Source organism: Aegilops tauschii, chromosome 2, assembly GCF_002575655.3.
Source record: "Aegilops tauschii subsp. strangulata cultivar AL8/78 chromosome 2, Aet v6.0, whole genome shotgun sequence".
Taxonomy (NCBI): domain Eukaryota; kingdom Viridiplantae; phylum Streptophyta; class Magnoliopsida; order Poales; family Poaceae; genus Aegilops; species Aegilops tauschii.
This window is the reverse complement of record NC_053036.3, coordinates 574,354,442-574,366,740: the sequence shown is the minus strand read 5'-3', so window position 1 is coordinate 574,366,740 and position 12,299 is coordinate 574,354,442.

Here is a 12,299-nt window from a genome sequence, read left to right as displayed (position 1 = left end):
CTCCCGCTCGTTGCTATGCATCACCTAGATGGATCTTGCGTGTGCGTAGGAATTTTTTTGAAATTACTGCATTCCCCAACACATAGTCCATGTGTTTACGCCAAGTAAAATGCCCCCAGAACGACCTCTAGGCGGTCGTGAGACCCAAGTGAAGTCTATCCTGCCAGAAAGACGTTAAGCAGACTTACTGTGAAATTACGTCTCCCTTTTCAGAGACAGCCAAAAAATCTATATTGTATTCCCTATTACATTCCGCAATGAATAAATGTTTAGCCAAGTCTCCAAGACCTCTTATATTTAAAAACATTCCATTCATGGAAAAACAATAGGAGATTTAAAAGATTTCGCCTTTTTATGGGACTTACTATCTTTTTTCGAACGTGCGGTCTTTGATTTACATCCGGAGGCTGTAAGCTCAATCAATGAACTAAGCCCAGGTTCATCTAGACCCACGTCTGAAATCGCTCCTACTAAATGAGAGAGTAGTTGACCATCTGATGTGGCATGGAGCTCCTCCTCATCAGTATGTGAGGCAAAAGACTTGCTAGAAACACGTGGAATAACTTTTAATCGATCATATTCCAAATGTTTCAAAGCGTTTGTCAAAATAGAAATATCCTTCTCATTCTTTCCTAGACTAACACCCACATTATACAACTTAGTAATGATGGTAGTATTGGGAAAAGATAAAAAAGATTTTGGTGATGACGTAATACCTTGGTTGTCGAGGTTCTATGTTGACTGTATATCTGTAACATTTTTGTTAAATAATACAACGTCGACTTGCGACCAAGGCACTCAGCTAGAGTTTCTCCAGCCGCTGCCGGTCCGCCTTGTCTCCTATGGTCTTTGGAGTGTGGATCATGGAGGCATGATGCATCCCGGTTCTTGCCGACGGGAGGGTTGTATTTTTAGGTGTTTTCTTAAGTTCTGTTAGGGTTTATGCCATGCTAAAGAAGACACGGCGGCGATGGATTCCTGGAGATAAAATAAGGTTTCCCCCACCTAGCCCTCATCCTGGCGATGCTTCTAGCTTTGTCGGAGGGCGTGTGGAGGTGTGTCTCCGGCGGATATCATGGGATTCGATCGGCGTTTGTCTTTGGTGGATCTGATTGGATTTGATCTTCGGCCGTCTAAGTTTGTGTGCCTGCAGGTTGGATCCTTCCGATATACGCTTCTCTTCATCCACGGTGGTTGTTGTTTTGGTGCACTGGTCCTATAGGGCCTTGGCACGATGAGTTTCTGACTGTTTACTACAACAATGGTTGTCCGGCTCCGGTGAGGGAGGAGGGGGCGATGACGAGGGCACGTCTTCAGCTCTCGCCAGTGCTTGTAATTGTAGATAGATAGTATACAAACCTGGATATAATTTCTACATTAGGTGTTATTTGTACTACTTTGACGGTCGATGAATAGATCAGAAGTTCTCTTGAAAAAAAATACAACGTTGACTTGTAGGCTATATAGAAAGAAACAAATTAGTACGTAGCTCTAAAAAAAGAAGTGTTTCAGTTTATCCAAGTCTTTGTCTTTGTTGACTTGTTGGGTACTCTACAAACAAAAGAGATATATTGATGAAAATCCACACATATATGCTACATATCTATAAGGTGTGTGTACATTTTTTGTTCGGAGTTGCTTTAGGTCTCAACATAATGTTTGTGTTCTTTAAGAAAATAAAAACCTCCCTGTAGCAGGAGATCCATTTCGCATTTTTGAATAAAAATACAATGATCATTACACTTTTTTTCTTGAAACGGCAACCTAAGTTGCCCATCATTTCCATTACGATTGGTGGGCAAAACAAGTCATTTAGGGCCCATTTGATTGCAGGGTTTTCCCCGGGGATCCCGACCTTTTTCCGGTGCCTGAAAGCCATGGGAGTGACGGCAACCTCACTCGCGGCTGCTCCCCCGCGCCGCCCCTCCCCCGCGCCGCGTGCCACTCCAGCCGCGGCGGCCACCCACCAGCCTTCATGGCTCGGGCCCGTAGGCCGAGCTATAGTAGGAGCGCCAGCCCGACGTCCCCCCTGCGCCCGGCTCCTGCACCCCCGCGCCCGGCGGTCCGTCGCGTGCCCCGGTCGCAAGCGAGCTCTCCCCGGCTGGTCGGCTGCCACATCCGGGCCTTCCGCCGCGTCTCCTGCTCCGGGGTGAGTCCTCCAACGCTGCCCCACCCTCCGGACCGGTAGATCTGCTGCCTCAGCCCCCTCCTGGGTCAGCGCCTTAAATCCATCGTCGTCGCGCCATCAAACCTTGCCATTTCTTCCCCTTTGGAGGAGGCGGGTGGTTGGGTTCAGGTCCAGTCGCGCAAAAACCGGCGAGCCAGCAAGGAGCCGGCGGGCAACAGTAGGCTCTCAGGGGCTCCTCGCTCGGACCGCGGGCGCGCCTCCATGCCTTCACCCGGCCGCGAGGCCTTCTTAAGGCGTTTCCGTGGGAAGTGCTTTCGATGCCTGAGCAAGCACCACCGGCGCAAAGATTGCCGTGACCCGCTGCGATGCATCTCCTGTGAGTGCCAAGGACACTTCGCCAAAGAGTGTCCCAGCCGCTCCCGCGGCCTAGGAGGGGCCGCCCCCGCTGGACCCAAGCCGGCGCCAGCGCGGGTGCCGGTGCGGGACCGCCTCTGCTTCGACCCCTCTTCACTGTCGCCGCCGTCGGCCCCTCTTCACCAAGCTCCGTCCATGGCTGGCTTCTCCCATGTGGATCCGGCGCGCCGGCCCCGCGAGGGCAACAAGATGGTGGTCGCCATGCCGGCCCTTGAGCACGCGGAGTACATCCTCCGGCAACACGCGGTCACCCTCACGGCTGCGGATCGAGCTCATGCCACAAGCCCCATGGCGGTGGGGAAAGCCATCGACGAGCGGCTCCGCACTCCGGCGCACCAGCTTCGCGTCACCGCCCACCACCCCGAGGCCTTCCTAGTGCACTTCGACCTGCCGGCGCGCCGCGACAACGCGGTCCGCCATGGCGTCATCAAGGTGGACGGCTGCAAGTACTTCGTCCGCGCCTGGAACCCGGACGACCACGCGCCATCCTGAAGCTGTCCCTCCACGTCCGCATCGTCGTCGAGAACCTGCGCATGCAGTTCAGGAGCTTGGAGGGGCGGACGAGGCATTCGGTGACTTTGGCCGCATCGACCGGCTCGACAGCTGCACGTACGAACGTGGCCACACCAAGACGTTCGCGTGCTAGCTGTGGGGCTGGGACGTGGCGCACATCCCGACCAAGCGGGCTCTGTGGGTGCTCAAGCGTGGTTCTGGCCGCGTCGACGAGATCATCGGCTTCTCCCCGCCGGACAGCAACGTTCCTCCCCCGCCGGGCGTCCACCGCTACGACTTGCTGATCCATGTGGACCGCATGGAGGATTGGAACCCGCTCTCTCCCCGCTCCTCGCACTCGGGGCAGAGCGGGCTCCCCTCCTCAGAAGACGAAGACACCCGCCCCCTCCCCGCTCGGAGCCGGGCACCTGGGCGTCCGGCGTGGAGGACGGACAGAGCAGGGCCAGACGCTCTGTGCCTCGCGTGTCCTCCTCCGGCTGCAGCAGCTTCCCCTCCCTCGGAGAGCGCCGCGACCACGACGGCGACGACCAGGGCAACCGCGGCCGGTCCTGGAAGGATACGTTCCCCGGCCGTGCTCGGCAGCCCAACGCCAAGGCCCCGGCCGCGGAGGCGCCGCGCCGGAGGAGCAGGACCCCTTCCTCGCGTCGTCTCCAGGGGTGCCGCGGCCGCTCTGTGGAACGCGCTGCCCTGCCACCATCCCCGAAGATGGTGCTGCGTGCGACTCCCCCCTGCTGCTGCTGCCACGCCCCCTCCCCCCCCGCCGCCAAAGACCGACATGATCACTGCATTCTTATCCTTCTCCGACTCGGGACACACCTTCTCCCCACCACCCCGGTCAGACTGCATGCAACTGGAGTTTGAGAATGCGATGCTGGAGGCGCTCACCACCCCACTCTCCTTCAGCGACAACGAAGAATCGACCGAGCAGAAGACGAAGGACGACCACCTGCCGCTTGCCCTGCTGCCTGATGTTCTGCCCTCCATCAACCAGCCCACTCCTGCAGCAATTTAGTTCCAGGTCGAGGCTGTCACGCAGAAGGTCAACCACCTGCAGCTCCAGGCAAGCCCAGAGGGCGATGCAGTGCAACCCCAACCAGCCTCTGAAGATGATGTGCAACAACTCTTCAAGACGGTCCAAGCTCCTGTCCTCCCCACCCCAAAGCCTGCCCGCACCTCCGCCCCGCCCAAGTCAAGAGCTTCTTCTGCACCCTCAAGGCGTAGCGCACGGCAGGCATCGGCTGCTTCCTCTGTGCCGGTCTCGCAGAGGGCGGCGCTGAGGCTGGTTCAAGAACTCGGCAAGATGGGACCGAAGGACAAGATGACCCCGGATGCTGCGGCTGCTCTGATTAAGAAGTTCAACGAGCCACTAACCGAGGAATACATAGCCACCATTGCTTGCCTGACAAACCTGAATGCTGATGCTCTGAAGATCGCGGCTGGCATGCTCGGTCCTGAAGGTGCGACCAATGCGGCCCAGTAGTTCTCCATGTGTTATGTAGTTTGTAGGCTTCGTCGACGGCTGGCCTTATGCCAGTTCGAGCTAGGTTTATTGTTCATGTGTAGTTCTAGGATCATGATGCGAGTTAGACGAAGACGGAGTTTTGGGCCTGTTGGTGGCCGTCGTCGCCCCCCCCCCCCCCCCGATCGATCGGTGGTGTGTTGTATCCCATGCTTTAGGAATGTTAGTCGACGGAGCAAATCATCGTGTCCAAATGTCTAGAAACCATTGCATCATAATGTCTTGGAATGTTAGAGGACTGAATGCGCCGGCCAAGCGTGAGGCCATTCGAGAAACCGTTGCTGCTCACAAGACAGCCATTCTAACGCTTCAAGAAACAAAGATAGATGTTTGGTCTTCAGAAATCGCGCGTGAGGTAGGGGGACAGCTCCTGCAGGGTTGTGTGGTTCTTCCGGCCCTGGGGACGAGGGGCGGCGCTGCAATTTTCTGGAACAAAGAAGTAGTTTCCATCGAATCTCACTCCATAGGTGGATTCACCATCACAGTCAAGGTCACTGAACTTAGCAACAATGTTCAGTATTGGCTGACGACGACATACGGGCCAACTGAGGAAACCATTAGAGAGGAGTTTTTTCTTGAGATGGCCAGCATTGCACCACCAGCGGGAGAGCCGTGGCTGATCACAGGAGATTTCAACATGATTTATGAAGCTAGAGACAAGGGCAACTCGAACCTGAACAGGAGGCTTATGGGCAGATTCAGGAAAGCTTTAGATTTTGCGGGCTTAAAAGAAATCAAATGCCACAACAGAAGATTCACTTGGAGCAATGAAAGAGAGAACCCAACCTTCTGTAGCATCGATAAGTTCTTCTGCAATGTAGACTGGGAGGCTATGCACAATGGATTCATGCTGAATGCAGCATCCACATCCTTCTCGGATCACTGCCCGCAGCTCCTCTCCCCTTGTGCTAGCCCACCAAGACCAGCAAGATTCAAGTTTGAAAACCACTGGCCCAAGTTCCCACACTTCCAAGAAATGGTGATGCATGCATGGAACAGACCTGTCTCCCATGACTGTCCTTACATCAGACTGAAGGTGAAATTGCAGCGAACTGCAAAGGATTTAAGGATCTGGAGCAAATCACTTTTCAGCAAGGCCAAGATGCAGTTCCATATAGCAAATGAAGTCATTTTAAGACTAGACATCGCCCAGGAAAGCAGGCAGCTTACCCAGGAAGAATTTGCACTAAGAAAAATGCTCAAAACTAGAGTGCTCGGCCTTGCGGCAATTGAGAGAGCTAGAAGAAGACAGGCCTCCCGGGTGCTATGGATTAGGGCCGGAGATGCAAGCACAAAATTCTTTCACGCCAAGTGCAACAACAGAAGGAGAAAAAACTTCATACACTCTCTGCAAACTGAAGGAGGGGAGGTCTTAACCCAGCATCAGGAGAAGGCCCAAGAGATTTTCAGACACTTTTCAAATCAGTTGGGGACAAGAAAAAACCGGCCTCTCACTATAAACTGGGACCAGCTTCAGTTACCTCTTGTGACAGATGTGGGTTTAGATATCCCGTTCTCAGAAGGGGAGGTTTGGGCAGCAGTTGTGAGCTCTCCGGCTGAAAAAACCCCAGGACCCGATGGATACACCGGCCAGTTCTTCCGTTCGTGCTGGAGCATCATCAAAGATGACATCATGGCTGTCTTTTCAAAATTCTACCGTGTGATCAACACAAATTTTTCTGAGCTGAACAAGGCCTTCATCACACTGATCCCTAAAAACGAAGGTGCATGGGAAGTGAAGCAATTCAGCCCTATCAGTTTGATGAGCTCGGTGGCGAAGCTGATTGCCAAGGTCCTATCTATGTGGCTGGCCGCGGTCATCCCTCAGATCATATCCCCTGCGCAATCAGCTTTCCAAAAAGGAAAATGTATTCATGACAGTTATCTCTACGTCCAAGGATGTGTAAAATCACTACATAGAAGAAACGAGCCTGCTCTGCTATTCAAATTAGACATAGAAAAAGCGTTCGATTCCATCTCTTGGGATTACCTACTAGAACTGCTACAGCGTTTAGGCTTCCCTACAAGATGGAGAAACTGGATCTCCCTTCTCCTCTCCACGGCGACATCCTCCTATTTGTTGAATGGTGATGCAGGGCAGGCCATTGGCCACTTGCAGGGCCTGAGGCAAGGCGATCCACTCTCTCCACTGCTGTTCATCATCTCCATCGACCCCCTCTACCGCCTCCTCGACGCTGCTGTAAATCTTGGCATCTTCTCTCCTTTGCCTGGAAGAGGTGCCAGCATGAGGATTAGCCTCTACACTGACGATGATGTGATCTTCGCCAACCCGATTAAAGAGGAGGTAGACTCGCTGCTGCACCTGCTCAATCTGTTCAGGGACGCCTCTGGTCTTCGCCTAAACCAAAGTAAATCCTCGGTGGCCATGATTAGGTGCAACAATATAGACATCGCCGGACGTGCTGCATAGTTTCGGCGGCTCCATAGTGGATTTTCCAATGACTTACCTAGGCCTCCCAGTTTCCACTCGTAGAATTCGCTTAGTGCACCTTCAATTCCTCCTTGATAGAATTAGGGCTCGCCTCGCGGGATGGAAGGGTAGGCTTATGAACCTTGCTGGTCGTAGAATCCTAGTTCGTAGTGTGTTGTCAGCGCTACCAACTTTTGCGATGACGGTGCTGCGGCTCCCAAAGAAGCTTCTGAAGGATATTGATAAGGCCAGACGACGATTCCTCTGGGCGCATGACGAAGAATTGTCGGGCGGAAAGTGCAAAGTAAACTGGAAAACGGTTTGCTCTCACACCCAAAAGGGCGGGCTTGGCATTCAGGACCTTCATCTATTCGGCAGAGCACTACGTCTCCGATGGCTTTGGCTGGAATGGATGCAGCCGGACAGGCCTTGGAAAGCTTTCCCAATCCCGTGTGACAGCAATGACAGGGCCCTCTTCACTCGAGTCACGAAGATTGCCATCGGAGACGGCAAGACGGCGAAATTTTGGACCTGTCACTGGTTGGGAGATGAACCACTCTGTCAAACCTTCCCAATGTTGTTCAAACGATCTAGAAGCAAGCTTAAAACTGTGGATGAGGCTCTGCAAAACGACAGCTGGATTCGCAGCCTTGGCAATGGGCGATATGAAGAAATTGTCCAAGATGTGGTCATGTTGGCACGCAAGATCAGGGAGCATGGAGGATTGATCAATGAGCAGCGGGAAGATGCGATCATTTGGACAGGAAACGGAAAAGGATCCTACTCCACGAGCTCTGCTTACAATGCCCAGTTCAAAAACCTACCCAACAACGGAATGAAATCGTCCATTTGGAAGGTATGGGCCCCTGGCAAGATTAAAATCTTCTCTTGGCTGATTCATTGGGATAGAGTGTGGTGTAACGACCGACTGCAACGTCGACGATGGCCATACCCATACTTCTGTCAGCTCTGCCTCAAAAACCTTGAGTCCTCCGTTCATCTCTTCTGGAACTGCTCATTCTCGTGAGTAGTCTGGGCAAAGGTGGCGGAATGGAAAGGATGTTCGTCGCTCGCCCCACCTCTGCAGGATCGGCGATGCACACCCTCGGCAGTCAAGGCCGTTGTGAATGCAACAAGAGCTGAAAACAGGAGGGGAGTGAAGACTATGATCATGGCTACCACTTGGGCAATTTGGATGGAAAGAAACAACTGTACCTTCAGAACGAAGATCGCCGTTTTGAAGGATGTCATCGATGCCATCCGACGCATGATGGAGCATTGGCAGCTAGCCGGAGCAAAATCTATTGAGCCCCCTTTTGGGGATCGAGGTGTGAGATAGATTCCTAAGGTTTAGCTGGGAGCTGGAGGCCGAAGGCCCCCTTCTGTTGTATCTTTCTTTTTTTCACCCTGATCGCCTGATCAAACTCTGTTTTCCATATGCTCTCTTCTAAGTCAATCAAAGCCAGCCAAGCTGGATCTTTCAAAAAAAGCCACGGGGAGTCTCTAGCTAGGGAGAACCAGTGCCACATTTGGACAACCCAATCCACGGAGTGGGCCAGCCTGAACCCTCCTCTTTCCCTGGGTAGAAGTTCAATGCCCCTGCACTCATGGAAAATCTCCCCGTGTCATCTCCCTCGCAACGCTGCGACTTGCAGCTCCTCCTCACGAAGCTGCTCCTCCTCTCGCCTGGACCATACCCCACCCCACCCTCCCTACTAGACCACCAAATGACCATCCAAAAGAGGAGAACTCCCCCGTGGAAGCCCATGTGCTGTTGAAATTTCCCTCTCGGGGTTTACTGCCCTGGGTTGTCTTCCCGTAGCCCCAAAACAAAGCCTTACAAGCTGTTACAAGCTATCAATGGGCGAAACTATCGGCAACCACAAGATCTGAACCTACTCCTCGCTATTGCCCGCCTTCTGCCTGACTTCCTCCCAAAAGGCGACCTCATCAATAACTAAATTGGGCATGTGATCGAAAACCATCGAATTCCGCTTGAGCCACAGCTTACGCATACCCTCCATTGCAACTGCCACCAACTCCTTTTTCTTTCTATGTGGTACTCTGCCAAAGAGGGAACACCACCATTCTCTTGCAATGTCATGGACGGAAATTCGCTGGGGCACGCACCTGTCAAGCCCTGCTCGGTCGCTCTATTGCCTCGCGATTCATGAAGTAGTTGAATACCACATGAGGGCAGAGTAAGTTTTAAGTTTCAATCGTTGAAACTTCGATTTTGCATCTGAAAATTCCAACTTTCTCGCTTGCTTGTACCAAGTTTCAAAGATAAAAAATTTAAGCGATTTTTTATGTCGGACGTAGGCACAAAGTATGTGATTTTATTTGTCACTCGTAATAAGTTTCAACGGCTGAAACTTAACATAATTTTTTAGAAGTCATCAAAATATATTCAAAATGGACTGTAAAGCGAACACTCTTATATTATGGGACGGGGGGAGTATATGGGATCATGTCATCCTGGGGATGATTCCAGGGCTTGCAGGAAGTGGAAATATTACTGATCCATCACAACAACTTGTGTCAAGCAATGGTGCAGTGTTGGTAGGTGTATTTAATGTTTTTCTTACGATGTGATGTAAATTAGGAATGATTTGGAATGCCTTTTTATTTGCAGCCTATCACCAAGGAATTCTAACTTCTCGCAATAGGCACAACATACAACAGATTTCTTCAAACTTCATCGTAGACTGTAAGTATCTTCTTTAGTCTAGACAACTTATTCTTACGGTGTGCTATAAATTGGGAATGATTTGGAATGCCTTCTTATTGGTAGCCTATCACTGAGTAATTCTAATTTCTCGCAATAGGCACAGCTTTTTTTCTTTGAGAAGGAGGATAACCTCCGGCCTCTGTATCGGTCCATGCACATAATCATATATTATTAAGAATGCAGAATCCAGCAACCAAACCACATCGAGCCAAAAAAACGAAAAGAAAACCGCCGCATGCCTCACGACAGTAACTCCACCAGATAGCCACTAACCCTATGATACAAGACGACATCAAAATAAGAATTACACAACTCATAGGCTACGCCTTCAAGAAGGAATTGATGCACGTGTGCCGATGATGATGGGTCCAACACAAGGTTAAACTCCGGATTCTCATCCTTGAAGCCAAGCTTCAATTCATCACCTTCAGCAAGGATACGACGCACGCGTGCATCGACATAGCCTCTGATCGGAGATCTTGTCACTAGTAGAAAAAACCCCTTATAGGATTTTCCTGTGTACATCGTCTAGAGAAAACTGAACGCCGCAGCTAAGAGCATCTCCAGCCGCGCCCCCAACAGGCCCCCAGGCCATTTTTTAGCGCCGGCGCTGAAAAAACGGCCCAGTCGCGCCCCCAGGAACCCAATTTTCGCCAGTTAGGGCCAAAACTGGCGCCGGCGGACCCAGGCCAAACCCGGCGCCCGAATCGTTTTTGGCGCGAAGGGATGGCGGGCCGGCCGAGTCAGCGACCCCCGCGCATCGTCGTTCTCATCGCCTCGGTTTCCCGCAGGGAATCAATGCCAAGGCTACCACCGGTCAGCCTTTCATTCATTCCTCACGGGCGGCACAGTGCGGCGACGCGCCCTCTCCCGCCACGCGTACACACGTTTGCCGCTATAAAAGCCGCCCCCTCCCTCGCCGGTGGACACACTCGCCACGCAGCCCCTCTCTCTCGCCGCCGACGCTCTCTCTTCCCCTCTCTCCCCGTCTAGCCACCGCGTGCACGCCCCGCCGATGGGAGAGCGGTTCCCCGACGATGGAGCGGCGACTCAATGGCTTCGGCCGCCGCCACCTGCATGAGTGGGAAGCCAACCTCCTCCACGAGGCGAACTACCCGGCACCGTCCGACATGCGCGTGCCGGGGCGGTGGAGGCTCAGCGCCGGGGCGTCCCGGTCCCCCCGCAGCCTGACATCGACCACCCTGACTACTTCCATGTCGAGAGAGCGTCTTCGGGCCTCTCTGACGGAGGAGGAGCGGGACCTCCCGGAGTACGCCGCCGACGACCACGCGCACTGGGCGGTGTACTTCCAATGTCGGCAGGAGGAGCGGCTCGCCTCCACCAATAGCGCGCATGTGGTAAGGGGGTGCAACAACAGCGACGGCCGCCGCCTGTGGTAGGGCGCCCCCGGCCGCACGCTCCACGCCATCCTCGAGTTCCTCGAGGGTGGCAACGATCCACTGCTCGAGTACCCGGCTGCCCCGGCCCCCCGCCGGAGTGGCGGCCCGTGGCTCCCGAGGCGCATGCTAGGCGGGTCCTCCTCCTCATCCTCTTCCCGTTCCTCCGCCCACTCCTCCGGGTCACCGGCGCTCGTCAGCGTCAAGGCCGAGCCCGTGGAAACGCCGCTCGGCCGGCGCACCCGCGGCGCCGCCCTCGTCATCAACGAGGGCGCCCGTGCCTCCTCGGCTCCTACCTCCCGCCTCGTCAAGACGAAGACGGAGCCGGGGCTCGCCGCCGTGAAGAGCGAGCACGATGACATGGCCGCACTCGACGATGAGGCTGCCATGAAGTGGGCGCGGGAGGATTGGGTCCGGCTGGAGATGGAGCGCCAGCGCCACGTCCTAAAGGAGATCACCGCTCGCCGCCGTGGCCGCAACGAGGGAGGCGTCATCGTCCTCGAGGACAGCGACGACGATGCGCCGCCGCCGGCCAAACCAGTCCGCCAGGGCGACCCCGGGCAGGGGTCCAGCAAGGACGGCCGCGGAGTGAAGAAGGAGAAGGAGTAGGACGACGACGACGACTACAACGCCTTCAGTAAGCTCTTCGGCATGTAGGCGCAGCATCAACGGTTTTTTTTCCTTTTAGTACATTTATGTTTTCAATATGCAAAAAGACCGTGGAACGCCTAAATATCACCGAATCTATGTCCTGTTTGTCGAATTTTGGCCAAGTATGTTTTTTAAAATATTTACAAAACGCCGACCAGGGGCGACTTGGGGGCGGCAGCTGGGAACCCGATCGCCCCCGCCGAGATTATCGCCGGTTTGCCCCAGGGCGGCGCTATTTCCAGCCCCTGGGGGCCGAACGGCTCGAGATGCTCTAACTTGGACAAGTAGCAGCAGCGTCCGCTTTGCAGCCGCAATGCCACAGAAAGAATATTTTTGGCAGCGTTCAGACTTCAGACATGACAAATGCTGTCAGTTTTGCACATCTAGGCCAACCATCAACCAAGAAGTTCTAGCTGCGTTCATGCGAGTCAAACGTCGCTGGAAGGAGGTGTTTTTCCACCAGAGTGCATAAGTCGTCGTTAAAGCCGTATGTACCATCAGATTTCTTCAAACTT